Source organism: Zonotrichia albicollis, chromosome 6 (assembly GCF_047830755.1).
Source record: "Zonotrichia albicollis isolate bZonAlb1 chromosome 6, bZonAlb1.hap1, whole genome shotgun sequence".
NCBI lineage: Eukaryota > Metazoa > Chordata > Aves > Passeriformes > Passerellidae > Zonotrichia > Zonotrichia albicollis.
The window spans coordinates 15,660,165-15,674,393 of record NC_133824.1 but is presented as its reverse complement, the minus strand read 5'-3'; the positions used below and the strand labels follow the sequence as shown (position 1 = coordinate 15,674,393).

At 45.7% G+C, this 14,229-nt stretch overlaps 1 protein-coding gene across 4 annotated transcripts in view; it reads right to left on the bottom strand.

Annotated features, from left to right (window-relative positions):
- ANGEL1 (angel homolog 1) overlaps positions 1-14,229 on the bottom strand; it is a 113,097-nt gene that overhangs the window by 33,907 nt on the left and 64,961 nt on the right. For 3 of the 4 annotated variants that reach the window (XM_074542574.1, XM_074542575.1, XM_074542573.1), the window contains exons 3-4: positions 3,183-3,384; positions 2,075-2,257 (exon numbers count right to left, since the gene is read on the bottom strand). The gene's annotated coding sequence lies outside the window, so the exon portion shown is untranslated. The remainder of the gene's footprint in view (positions 1-2,074; positions 2,258-3,182; positions 3,385-14,229) is intronic. The other variant, XM_074542576.1, reaches the window with a different exon arrangement.

The following is a 14,229-nucleotide window of genomic DNA, read 5'->3' as shown; positions in this document are numbered from 1 at the left end:
GCTGAATAAAAGCAGGGTGATGGAAGAATAAGAGGAGAGCTGGAGGCAGGTATCAGTGGCTGTTTCATGGTCATGCCCGTGCTTCATCTCTGCTTCCAATAGAACTCTTTGAAAGAGCACAACCTACAACTCTGACAACTTCTTTGGGAATATTGATAAGGATGGAAATATAAAGATTCCTGTGGCAGCCTTCTGGAAAGCCATGATGCAAGTGTGCCTCTGAAAGCATGGCCAGAATCTCTTCTGGTAGGGTACTGCTCTAGGGAAATCTCTCTGCTGCAGCACAGCCAGCAGCCAGCTTTGCTGGTGACATCAGCATGCTTCTGGGTCCCTTCCAACTCAGACTATTCTGGGATTGTTAAGGATAAAAGGCAAAATTCACTCATAGCAAATGCTGAGCCTAGAATGACACCAACAGAAATGCCATGACACCCAATAAATAGTGTAGATAGCATCAATGATAATGGACCAACTTCAGAATATCACAGACAGCCACTGTTTGTAGAGGATACACAGGATATTGATAGATTCTTATGTCTTACTGCTACAGGCAAGTGAAAAATAGGCATCTAAACCCTCAGCTGTACAATTGAGTATACAGTTGTCTTCCTGCCAAAACCACTGTGGTGCTTGGGATCAGCAGCAATGGTCAGCCAGACATGATGATCTTTTGCAAAAACAAGAAGAAGAAGAAGATAATAATAATAATCATCATCATCATCATCATCTTTTTTTAAATGCTTAAATTGCCTCCTCACCACCATTCTGTATTTTTTCTGTCTCTCTTCCTCCATGCACCAGGCTATCTGCTCACCTATTAGAACACAGCCAGGCCCCACTCTGATATGGAGAATTTTTCTGCTTAAAATTAGCCAGGTTTCCTAGCACTTCCCCTCTTACCAACAAAGCATCCCACTGAACTGAGTCCAAACTGGTGAACTAGTGCACAATCTTGACTGGAATCAGACAGCAGCTGTGCATTACAGGTGAATGACTCCTAGTTTGCCTTTTTTTCTTTAATTCAGCTTGACACCAAATAAACATAACCTTATTCATCTTAGGATGTGAAGGGACATATGTTTTTGGCCAGTCCACTACTTATGCAAATAAAAGGTAAATGAAAAAAACACCCTGTATGCTTAGAAGTTCTGTTGAATCAAACTACAAGTCATATTTTCCAATTTGATAAACTTGCCATGAGAATCTTGCAGGAATCTCAGGGCTGAATGGCATTTTCATTCATCCTAAATCTATGATGAGAAGCAGCAGCTCAACACTATCCCCCCTGCAGCCAAAGTAAGATTTGCAAAGACAGCATATCTGTGCTGTCAGAACTTTTCTTCCATCCTCAGGGACTCTTGGTTTTTTTCCTTCTCTCTGATTTCTCTTCTTAGGAGACCTACTTTTCCCTGGAAATCCACCTTCACACTACAGAACTTATCATTCTCTTGAAAGTGCACTTCCTCAGTGCCTGTAGCAATCATGTCCAAGTTCTGAGAGCTGAGCATTCAGCAGCAAACTCGCAAGAGGCTGTCAGTTGCTGCAGGCTAAACCGCTTGTCATCGGACCCAAAAGTCCTCCTAGACTTTCAGTCAGTTCTGACACGTGACTCATCAGCTGAAAGCCCTGTTAGTCATGTCCAAATATTCCCATCCCTCAGCACATATATGCTGTAGTCTAGTTTTAAAGCTAGAAGCAATGGGTCAGTTTTGCTCTTAGCCTCCTAATGTTTTCAAAGAGAAGCAAATTAATTTGTTGGGTCCAGTCTTTATTCCTTAACAAATAGCAGTACCACACTAAAAGCATCCATGCTCAGGTGCTAGATGTGCTTTAGCCTGGTTAACCTTCAGTCAGAGGTTACATAGGATACCCAGTACTTCAGGCACAACTTACAGAACTGTGGTTAAGCAGATAAAACTGTTGAAACCCGGTGGCCAGAAAAGACTTCACCTGGTGTCCTTAGCATGGCAGAGTTGAAATAAGGGAAAATAGATATGGATATATACATATACCCCTTATCTAGCTTCTTGATGCATTTTTAGCACTGTAACATGTATGAAATTGTAATATTCACCTTGCAGAAGAGCCAGAAGAGTTGTGATCTTTGCTGTCCTTAGTGTTCCTACCTCAGGCTGTCTCCTCAAGATCTTCTCAGCAGCTTGAAGATATCTGACAGAGAAGGTTCACTTTACTAGAATAATACTCATTCACTTCTTTTCAGTCAGTCACTTAAAAGACCAGGAGACAGCATAGAAGCCTATGGAAGGGGAAACAGAGGAGGAAGAAAGGGAAGAGACATAAAAATGAAGCAAGGAAGCAGGTCAGGCAATGCAAGATTGCATGAGAACCACTGAAAGAAAGCTCAGAGTGGCACTGAGCTTGGGGAGGCCCAACACTGAGGACCTGTGATAGTCTAAGTTATTGAATGTAAAAGTGAAGTCAATGTTCCATTACACAGCAGGTTCCTATACAGTTTGGTCTTTTTCCATTAAGGATGGATTGGTCCTTTGAACCTGGTTACCAAATCTGTCTTGCTCTGTATGCTGACAGTGATGAACTTACTTACAAAGATAAAGGCAAAAAGTGGGAATTGGGAAATAAAAACACTCGTATATTGTTATTATCTCCTTTTGAGGTAAAGCACATGGACAAACATTGAGGTAAGGGCCACCAGTCATCCCCTGCCACCTTAGCAGAACTGACACAGGGACCTTTGCAAGAGAAAAAAAAATAAATTCATGAGAAACTACAGCTGGTGTTTCTTGAAAAGTTATGGGTGATAGAAATTTTCTTTAATGTCTCCCTGGAAAAAATATGTTAGAAAGATGGGAGACATACAAATTGTCTTAGACACCATACCTTTTTTAAACCAACAATAAAAAAATACATTTTACAGTTCTTAAGAAGTAATTAAAGCCTTGCGTATATTAATACTTATTTTAAAATAGAATCTAGAAAATGTTAATTTGTACAGGAAATACATTTTGCCATGTGACCAACTGCCAACACAGACTTTACAACAAAAATCTTGACAAACTGGGAAATGTTGACCACTTTGGGAAGATCAGCTTTTGGTGGAAAGGAAAGAAGCTAGTTGCAATCTGACAAGTCTTTCTTTCCCACGTAGAAAAAAAAAATGGAATTCCCACATAGAAAAAAAAATCTTTGAAATATTTTGAAACCTTTGATAGAGTTTGAGTGGCTCCAGTGCCTAATCAGAGGTCAAGATGATGTTGGCATGATGACATTGGTGGTATCTTCTCAGTATTCACCTTCAGAAGGCTTTAGCTCATTACCCCAGCAGGTCTGTGTCCTCTGATGCCTCTTCCGCCTCTGGTGACTCTTCCAGAATTGCCTTGCAATTGCAGTCAGTGCCACCTTCACCTATGGAATATGTGGGGGTTTGAGATGAAGAATCAGAGCAGCATTTGAAATGCTGGCCAGTTTGCACATGCAGGGCTATAAGACTAGGGGGTTTTCTGTTCTTTTCCTAATCATTCCTGAAAAGTCATTACTGATTCTTGACTACTGCTAAACACTGAGGTACATTTTCATAGAAGCTGTTGTGGTTAGGGTTGGCATGGACCCCAGCCAGCAATCAAGCCCCAAGCAGCAACATGCTCACTCCCCAACTAGTGCAGTCAGGGAGAGAACTGGAAGGGTAAAAAGCTAGAAAGCTTAGGGGTTGAAATAAAGACAGTTTAATAGGGAAACCAAATGCCACACATGTAAGCAAAGCAAAACAAGGAATAGATTCACTGCTTCCCATGGCAGGCAGGTGTTCAGCATAGCCAGGACAGCAGGGCCCCATCGGCTGGAACAGCAACTTGGGAAGACAAACTCCTTCACTCCAAACCTCCTCCTGCTTCCCCCACTTTCTATACTGAACATGATGCCACATGGTCTGGAATATCCCTTTGATCGGTTGGTGTCATCTGTCCCCGCTGAGTCTCCCCCCAGCTTCCTCACCAGTGTGGCAGTACGGAAAGCAGAAAAGGCCTTGGCTCTGTGCAAGCCCTGCCCAGCAGTAACAAAAACATCTCTCTATTATCAACCCTGCGTCCAACACAAATCCAAAGAACAGCCCCTTGGAAGAAAATTAACTCTATCCCACGCCTAAGGAACACAGGAGCGCACACCAACCCTGCACTGGGGCTCGGGGAGGGCGGGAGCGGCCGGTGCCGTTCCCGGGGCCGTCCGAGCCCTCAGCCCCAGCAGGCCCCGCACGCCTCGCTCGGGCCCCGGGCTGTGCAGTGCCCGCGCCGGCCGCCAGGTGTCAGCACAGCCCCGGCCGTGCCGCCGGCGGGCCGGGCATAGCGCGGCACGGAGGCCTCGCCCGGAGCCCGTTCTCGTGGAATCATGGAAAGGCCTGGGTGGGAAACGAGCTGAAACATCATCTACTTCCAATCCCCCGCCGCTGACAGGCACATCTTCCACTAGATCACGTTGCTGAGAGCTGCATTCAACCTGGCCTTAAACACTTCCATGGATGGGGCATGCACAACTGCTCTGGGCAACCTATTCCAGTGTCTCACCACCCTCACAGCAAAGAATTTTTTACTGATTTCTAATCTGAACCTATTCTCTCTCTGTTTGACATCATTTCCCCTTGTCCCGTCACTACATAATCCTACAAAATGTCTCCAGTAGGTTCCCTTCAGGTAATGGAAGGCCCCAATTGGGTCACCCTAAGCCCTCTCTTTTCCAAGCTTAGCAGTCCCAATTCTTTTAGTGTTCTCTCAAAGGAAAGGTGCTTCATCCCACTAATTAACTTGGTGGCCTTCGTTTGGACTCATTCCAACAGGTCCACATCCTCCCCGTGCTGTGGAGCCCAGACCTGGATGCAGGTGAGGTCTTACCAGAGCTGTTCTTCCCCCAGGTACCTCAGTGCTGCTGTGCTGTGAGGAGCTGCCAGCAGGAGTGTGGCTGTTGTTCCATGTTCCTCCAGCACCCTGCTCCACAGGCCTGTGGGTCAGCAGTGGCTGTGGCACTGGACCACATTTTGTGCTGGACTCAGTGGGGTTGTGGTCGAGGGACTGAAGATACTTGACAACTGGTCCATACAGGTGTGGCAACTCTGTTATTGCTTGTTGGCCCACATGTGTGATGTGTCACTGCTGCAGGACTGTCTTAGTATCTCTTGGACCCACTGAAGTTACTGCAGCTGATTCACAGACCTGAGTGTAGATAGTCTGCCTTTCTGGGGCTGTTGTTTGAAACAGGTCATGTCCTAGGATGTTCTTCAGTGGCTCCAAGTCTGTTGACCAACTGTTCACCATTCCCTGGCTACGGCGGTGAAAAATATCTGTGCCTCTCTCTCCCCCTCAGTCCCAAGAAATACGTTTTTTAATCCTTTTTTTCAACCTAAGAGGCATAAAATGAAATACCAACATATGCAGACTCAGAATTAAGGCCTGAGAGTGTGAACATCCAATGATTTTTTATTCGCACCAAAAAAAAAGTGTTTTGGGGTTTTTTTGTGCATGACACACAATTATTGTTACATAAAAGAAAACAAGATTTGTAGCATCCCAGATTTTCCTTTGAAATGAGCCTCCTGGCTTATCAGCAGGCAGCTGATCTAAGGTCATTTAAGCTGGATCAGGAATAAGAAGTTTTTCATGTGCTTCCAGAGTGGAGAACAAGGAAGAGAGAACAATGGGATCTCACGGTACCTGATGTCAGAGAGTGAAGGTCCTGCTTCACCGTCCTTACAGCACTGTTTGTTGTATAGGAAAAGAGTGAACTTTGGAGTAGAGTACATCCTCTGTTCAGTATCTTTGGTGTTTTCTTCCCACAGTGTCTTGGGCTTGCATATGTTACACATGGATCTTTCTCTTATGCAAAGTGCTGTTGTGTATTAGTCACACATTACTATTCCACTTAGGTTTGCACAGAATCAGATGCCCAACTAAACTGATTTGTTCAATAATCACACTCAAGTTTCTAGATTAGCTACAGCCAACAAAAATCTGCTGTGAGAAAAACAACATAATCAAATAGAGATGGGAACTGGCCTGCAGCAGGTGTCACTTTTATTTATCTGAGTGTCCACTTAAACTCCAGAGCAACACCAATGTGGCAGCTAGATTGTACCAGGAAAAAATATACCTTTATACCAGGAAAAATATGCAGGGAGATTGGATGGTTCCTTTCAGCTGAAGAGTTTGAGACTACATTTTCATTCCAGAAGGGCTTGATAAATAAAAATTATTTATTTTGCCAAACACAAAATCAAGAGATTGAACCTCTGGGAAGGAACTAGATGCAACCTTCTGTCCTACTATGTGGCCTGATGCAACTAAAATTGAGAGTGAAGATTTTGGTCACATGCAAGAAGTGTGGTAGAGGGATGTAGTTGCAGTTTGTATTGTGCAGATCTCTGAGCATTCTCAGATCAATAAAGCTTTTTTAAGCTTGGTGGCAGCATTTGTCCCCTTGCTGGGAATTCAGGGATAAATTCTGGTAAGACACTGAGCAGGGGCAGTCAGGGAATGGAACATGAATTGCTCTGCTGATCCTGCACCTGTGAAATGGCGCAGAAGGAAATGGTTTGCTAGCATAAATTAAGGCAGCTCTGAGACTCATCTAACATACCTCAGGAATTCAGCCTGCCAGCACAAAATTAGACAGTGTAAAAAGCTGGCTAAACTCTGCATATCTTCCATAGCTTCTGAGAGTGACACAGCCAAGTGACACTGTCAGAGCTCTTCAATATTAGAAAGAAAATAACACTGTTTAAGTAATATGTTTTGAAAACACAACATGCACACCAGGGTATTTAATGTGTTAGCTAGTTTAGATGAACCTTTGGCTATCTTGCAAGGAAAACAATCTTTTTGTAATGAATCCCATCCAGCAGAAAGAGATCCAATTCAGACTAATTTCCTAGGCATCATCACAATGCTTAGGACAACATCACTAATTAGAATCTTTGGAAATCTCAGAGTAAGTATAAAGACTAATCTTTTATGACAAACTATCTCAGCTTGCTCACAGTGAAGACCTTTGATCTGTCTAGCTGAACTGGCCTAAGGGTTTTTGGCTTTTAGTTGCAAAGTAGAAAACTCACAGGCTGCCGGGTACACTGATCCCAGTCTTCCTCTTTTAAACTTGGATCAATAGTTCTTTGTTCCAGTAGCCTCCCATCCACATAGGGAGTGTTCAGTGTGTATCAGTGGACATGTGCCCTGTTCAAAAGGGTGTCTTGCAGCCATGCACAAAATCAAGCATCCTAGGACTGGGAGCATGCCATGTACAAGGTACTGGTCAGTGCAACTAAGATGCTTCAGGCCCCTCACCTGTTACAGCAAAGTCACAGAATCTGAAGAGATGATGGAGTGAAAGTTTGCAAGGACAAAATTTAATTTTTCAGCATGAAGCAGCAGATTCAAGTTAATTGACTGGTGCTAATGGTTTTTACAAGACACTGGTAAAGGTCAAGATCATAATAGACATTTCAGCTCCTGAAGATTTATGTCATAGTTGTTCTTCTTAAGAGGGTGAGTCCTTATCTGTCAACAATACTGATGCTCTTCCATAGTTCCTTAACCCAGAAAGCTCAACCAAAAAGATTTCATTCTGAATTTGGCACAACAGAAAATTCAATCAAGCCATAGTCCATGCCTCGCCACTCTCTTTCTTGTAAGCTGCTGCGATGGCAGTCAGATACATGCTACAGACCTGACAGATTGCTCTGGTAGCCCTCTCTCTTCCAGACGTTTCATGAAAACCCTCACTGACATGCAATTAGCTGCGCAATTCTCAAGGGACAAATATGCCAGCTTTCACAGCCTTATGGGAAGGGGATACCCGACCATGTTACAGAAGGACAAGAAAAGAATGTTCTGCCATGTAACCTTATTCACAGAATCCCTCTTTTAGGAAACAGAGTATGTGCATTCCATGGTGGTCTGTGTTTCCATCTGGGGACACAGGATAAAGTGGTCATATAACGGAGAAGGTCTTCAGGATATGATCCTCCATAAGGGGCTGAGACTAGATCTAACCATGATCTTCCCCTGCAAGGGAAGACCAAGCCATTTCAGCCGTCTTCTTTGCCAGTGGTTTCTCCCCACCCCATCTTTTTGCGGCTCTGCAGTGGGAGCCAGCACACGGGCTGCGGCCGCTGAGAGCTCGAGCAGCGAGCGCAGTTGGAGCCCGGGCGCCGCAGAGCGGCGAGCGGCCCTGGCTCGAGTCACCGCGGGGGCACGGACGTGTCCCTGCACGGGCTCCTGCGGGCCAGCGGCTGCGCCTCGGCAGCAGCAGGACACTTGCTGATTCGCCTTAGAGCTGCACCTTTGCCTGCTTTCCGCCCTCCCCAGCGAGCAGAGGGCGCTCCGCCCTCAGAAGTGGGACCTTGGCACATTCCTGGGATGTAGCTAAACCACACGCGCACATGGACACTCTAGGAGACAAAAAACCCGAGCTCAAAACTGCGAGCTGGGAAAGGCTGGTTGAAAGCCTGGGGAAGGCAGGCAGGCAGGCAGCAGCCGGCGAGGCGGGGCGGGCAGGGTGCGGGCGCTGCGCCGCCGAGGGCAGCCCGTGCCCGGTGCCCGGTGCCCGCAGCGCCCGGCGGGACACACCCGCCCACTCCGCATTGTGCGGCGCAGCGCAGGAGCCACAATGCCAGCTGCCCTCTGGGGGGATGGGGGTGGGAGGTGGGGGGTGGAGACAGACACAGGCGGAGTCAGGGCTCAAATTCTTGAACCTTTCACATCCTTTCTGTAATTTGAAACATACTTGTTCCCATGCCAGAACATTTTTTCTTTCTTTCTTTCGTTCTTTCTTTCTTTTTTTTTCCTTTTTCTTTTTTAAATTCCTTCCTTGAGGCTGTGGAAATACATTCAGAGAAAAAAAAAAAAAGAAAAGAAAAAGAAAGTAAGAAAAGAAACGAAGGGAAAAAGCAAGCCCACTACTTATCCCAGGCTCCAAAACAAAACAGAGAAACGTGAGAGCCGGGCCCTCCCCAGAGACAACTGCTCGAGGGCTCAGATTTCCTTTCGGAGGGGTCATGGCTGCTGCAGTCACGGGTTTGGAACGTAGCTGGTCCTGCCTGCAATAAGGAGAAAAAAATGCCTGCTCTTCTGCAAACGGCATTTGTCTCCTTTCGCTTCACCAGCTCATTGTGCTCAGACGAAAGGAAGCCATTTGCAAAACGCTTGGGGCACTGGATCCCCGTCATCTTCAGTGTGTCATTCCCCCTCACCACTCCCAGCCCCTTCCATCCACCCTCCCAGCTGGCCTGGGAGGGAAGGGACACATGTATGTCCCTCTCGTGTGCATTTCAGGTCACATACCTATAAGCACTTCAGTTTATCTCAGACAGTACCGTGATTAGCGTGGGGTATACACATATGACAGAGAAAAACTGGCTAAGATACTGTCTGAAACATTTTGCTTGTCCCTAACCACCCAAAAGGCACAAAGCAGCATGGAGTAGCACAGAGCACTCTCTTGCATCAGCTGGGCCCTACTGCCCACCCCTTTCTCCCTGGGCAAACCACAGCAGGTGATTGTGCTGGTGCAGCAGGTATTTTTGTTTGCTTTGTGTAAGGAAGTAACAATTACCAGTGACAATAAATGCCTCCTCGAGTCAGAAGTGACCTGAAGTTCTGGAGTTGCATACAAGCAGTTGCAGTGCAGCTGCCTTGCCACTGCTGGAGCAGGGCCACTAAACTGACAGAAGAACCTACCCCTCTTTCCTCCACTCAGGGAGTCACACCCTGATCTTTCGAACCAGAAAAACAAGGATGAGGAAAGAAGCTTTCATGTTTCACTGCCATTATCATAGGTCATAACTGTGTTAATGTGCTATCATGCTGTTTACATGTGTATGAATATGGATGGATGTGAACAGCCCTTAAGAAGGCATGTGATTTTCCAGGGGAGACTCAAGTGGGCACATCACCTGAAGCAGCTGGATGAGTGCCTCACCAGGAGTCACCTCTGTACATGGGGGAGAAGCCATGCAGAGGGAAGGGCAGTCCATATCCACAGGATACAGTCCTTACTGTATCTGATAGTAGTACTGATGCTGTACTACTCTGTCACAGCCCCTGGTCTGCAGACACAAGGACAGCTGGGGAACTTGGAGAGTATTTATGTGCTCCTCAGGTGTATAGCCAGAGAAGAAGGTATAGTACTCTCTAGAAGACAGAGAAGGGGCAGATACATTTATTTTATTGGAAGGGACAGTGTGACATTTCAGGGTTTCCCCATAGCCTTTCAGCCATGTGCCCCAGGTAGGACAGCAATTAGGTTATGCCCACTGGGGAACTCCTCTCCTTAATCCAGCTCCTGGCACTACAAGACACCACACTGATACTCTGCAGATTGGCAGGAAACACCATGAAGCCCATGTGTGCTTAAATACTTCACATTACACAGCAAATGCTGCTCTGGCTGCCTGAAACACTGCAGCATTTGGTCTCTCTCTCTCTCTCTCTCTCTCTGAGAAGATAAAGCATCCTCATAGCTTAGCTGTGTTTATCCTGAAACCCTCAAGACAGTTTTTGTCTCTAAGCTGGTTATTTGGAGCTCACAGCTTCTGAATGTTGCCCTCACATGGAAGCCATAGTGCTCAGGGTATCCCTACCACCCCTTTGTGTCCATCCTTTGCTCTCAGCCCGGATTCCAACTATTTAGCAATACAACTGTAGCTGAGTGTCTTGGTAATCACATTTCTATCACTGTGCAAATAAGCCTTAGCTACGAACACAAACGCTCTGCTGATTTTTTCTTAGGCATCATGGATATTAAAGGGTTATTAGTGCTCTATTCAAGACTATGTTGGCAGTCCCCACCCTTCTCTAGATTGTTATGCAAGCCCAGTTGGAGTTGCTATTAAATATGAAACAAGACCTCAGTTAAATATGTATTAAGTTACAGATTTCTAGGGTGTTACCAACTTTCTAGAGATACCACATGTGACTCACTGAGCTAGATGACAGACTATGAAATAAGTTATTTCATCTGGTCATATTTATCAGAGCAGGTTTGTCCTGCCTTTTTTTACAGGGATCACTGTCTCATAGGTAGGAAGCAGGCACAATGAAATCTGTTTTTCCAGGTATTGCTTTCTCCAGTTCATTTTTACTGTATTCCAGTCCTACATACCTGATCATACCCTGGTTAGCTGACATGAAACAATTCAGTCCCCTCTGATGCAAAGATTTTGGAGGAAGACACCTAGATTTCTTTTGGTCATTATTCAATGGACAAATTCTGTAGATAGGACTCCTATCCTAATCCAAATGGTGTGTTAAATTATGGAGAAAAATCAGCACTTGTCATTTTTTTAGAAAACAAAATGTCCTGGAGCATGCTTTTCCTCCCTGGTTGCTTCCCTGTACCCACCACAAGTCCCAGGCACCATCTGTGAACCTCTGCCAGAGCTCCTGCCCTAAAACAAACAGCATGCCAAAGGTAAGTGGGCCAGAGCCTTAGTCTGCAGCTTGTCACTGTTGGGGTGTTGGGCACCTCTAAAAGGATAGTAAGTCCTTCAAAAAGGTAGCTGAAAATTCTCCTTACATGGGGAAATCTCTGTCAGATGCTAGCCAAGAGAGGCATCCTATCCATCTGGCTGTACTGCAGAAACAGGTGGCATTTAGGCCATAAGCCAAGAGCTCCTTAGCTGTTCAAACTGGGGACCTTTGTATCCTCAAGACTGAAGGCAAGTAAGAGAAGCTCTTATCTTTCTTTGTCCCTGTATCAGATCCTAGTCTCAGGGCATGTGTCTGGGATAGACATGCCAATAGCTGCAGACAGAAGAAACCTTCTGTTTTATAAATACCAGCTTCCACCCAACTGCCTCTTACATACTAGGCTGGTTTTTCATTGGTGAAGTGAGTTTGAAGAAGGGAATAGGACAGTAAGAAAATGCAGCCCACAGTCAGAGGCAGTGAAGTAAAGACTAACATGACCTCGAAGAACACAGTGAGACTCTCTGCTGACAGAACTTTGCAGGGCTTGAGAGGGGACAGGTTATAACAGGCTGGCTGGAGTCACAGAAGCGCCAGGACATGGAGGGGAGCAAACTTGGGAGCATATGCTCTTCAATTACTTCAGCCTGTGCAAAGGAGTGTGCACAGCTTCAGGAGGGGTGAATGCAGGGGACTGCTGTAGTAGACTTGTCTTCTCTGCTAACCTCTAGAAACTGGTTCCTTTAGAAGAGATAAGAGCACGTAGGCAGACTTGAAACGAGGACAGGAATACTGAACTCAGCGTGACTTCTAATTGCTTGTTCCAGACACAGCCTGTGACTCCATTCCAGGCTCTGGGAAGACCAAAGGGCAATTTAGCCACACAGGAGGGATCCTCCTGCATCCTTGAATAATATAGAAGCAAGGTCCCTGGGTGACAGCATGGCTGAGGGTGGCAGGGATTCTTGACCCTTTAACACTGATTTGCAATTAAACATTTTGGCTCATAAGTCTGTTTCTGCCTCTGATTTTATCTTCTCTTTTAGAAAATGATGCCAATAAAGCTAAACTGTCTCATAGCTTGTGGATATCTGTACTATACCAAACAGCCCCCAAGGAGAGGGGTAAAAAAGGGTAAAGGACTAATATGAGTCTTTGCAAGGACCTGTGTTCATACCAGGAAAAAGTATGATCCACAGCTCCAGATCAATTCCCCAGCCTGTTCCAGTCAACTGTGACTTTTGTTAATGCCTGTCCTGGGGCTAGAGGAAGGCAAGGCCAACAGTTCAGTTTGCTTTGACAGGACTGAGCCCTGCTTGAAAACACTAGGAAACCTCCTGAGTCAGCAGCTCACTTGCTCCTACTCTTGGAATAGCTGAGATTCCCGGACACAGTAACTTGACTCTACTTCTGGCTCAGGGCAGCCACAAGCTGAAAGGCAAAAAAAATCCCCTCCTGGCCCATTAACGAGGCCTATTCTGGGTTCAGGAGAAACCAGTCTGACTGATGAACTCCCCTGGCTCAGGGGCTCTGGCTGGGGCTGGGAGAGTTATTCTTTCCTTATTCAGCAGACAGGAGGATGTTAATGGAGAGCATATGGGAGGGGAGGGAGTAGTGTGGATATTGCTGGAGGACAGCCAGACTGCATCAAAGCCCCAAGAAGCCTATTCTCCATCCGGGCAATGCTAAAACAGGCCACGGAGAGACGAGAAATCCAGCTGTGATACGGGGGAGTTAGGAAAAAAGCTCTCTGCCTTCCCCAGCTTTTTTACTCCCACTCCTGATGGGACAATGGGGCAGTATTGTCCCATAGTCCTGTAGGCATGGTATTCACAGTGGAAGCCTTTCTGGGGAAGAGCACACTTCAGCCAGGCACCCTGTCCTGAGAGTCATGCCACTTCAGGGAAGCAAGAACTGCCTCTGTGCTTGCAAAGTGCCATATAATTTATGGAGCTATAGAAATGATGAATTACAACAGTCCTGCAGTATAGAGATGGAAAAGCCCTGTTAACTCCTCCAGCCCATCTCCCAGAGCTGATGCAGTACTCTTGCCTCTCACACATGTCCTGTGTTTGTCTGGACATGTTTAGAACAAGCAAGCAACTGAGGTTCATTTATTTTTCACTTCTTAATTCTACTTTAAAAATAACCCCCAATGTGATTAAGGTAGTGTGGATTACCCAGCCACTTGGACATGTCAAGAAGGATGGAGCAGGGTTCATCAAAGGTAGCCCACATCTGCCTTACTTTACAGATAAAATGGAGGACTGACTATTGAAGGCTTGGTCACAGTTTGAAGTAAGAAACTTGCCATTAAGTAGGAGGGCAGCTAGAACCAACCCTGGTAAAAATTAGGTGTGTCCTTTTTGGCTCCTGGCAATCTTAATGTAGCCCTAACTGAGGCAAATTTTGGGCATCCATGATGCTTGGCCTTGCATCATTCACCAGATCTTAATTAGCTAAGGAGCCTGGCTTGTTTAGCCTAGTGAAGGGGTACATAATTGCAATCTATAAATAAATACTTCGGGGGATGAACACATGGGGAGGAGAAAAAAGCTATTTAAAGATAAAGGACAATGCTGGCACAAGAACAAATGGGTATGAAGTAGCCATTTAGGCTAGGGATTGTCAGGTTTCTAATGCTGAACACACTGATGCTCTGTGAAGGCCAATTAAAGGGTTTAGGAAGGCCAAAAGTCAAGCTGGTTTTAAGAAGCAGCTAAACACATTTCGTCAGCTGATTGCACAAAGTGGCTGGCTATGCAAAGAAAGGAGCTGGACTTGGGAAACCCAGAAGGAATGTCCT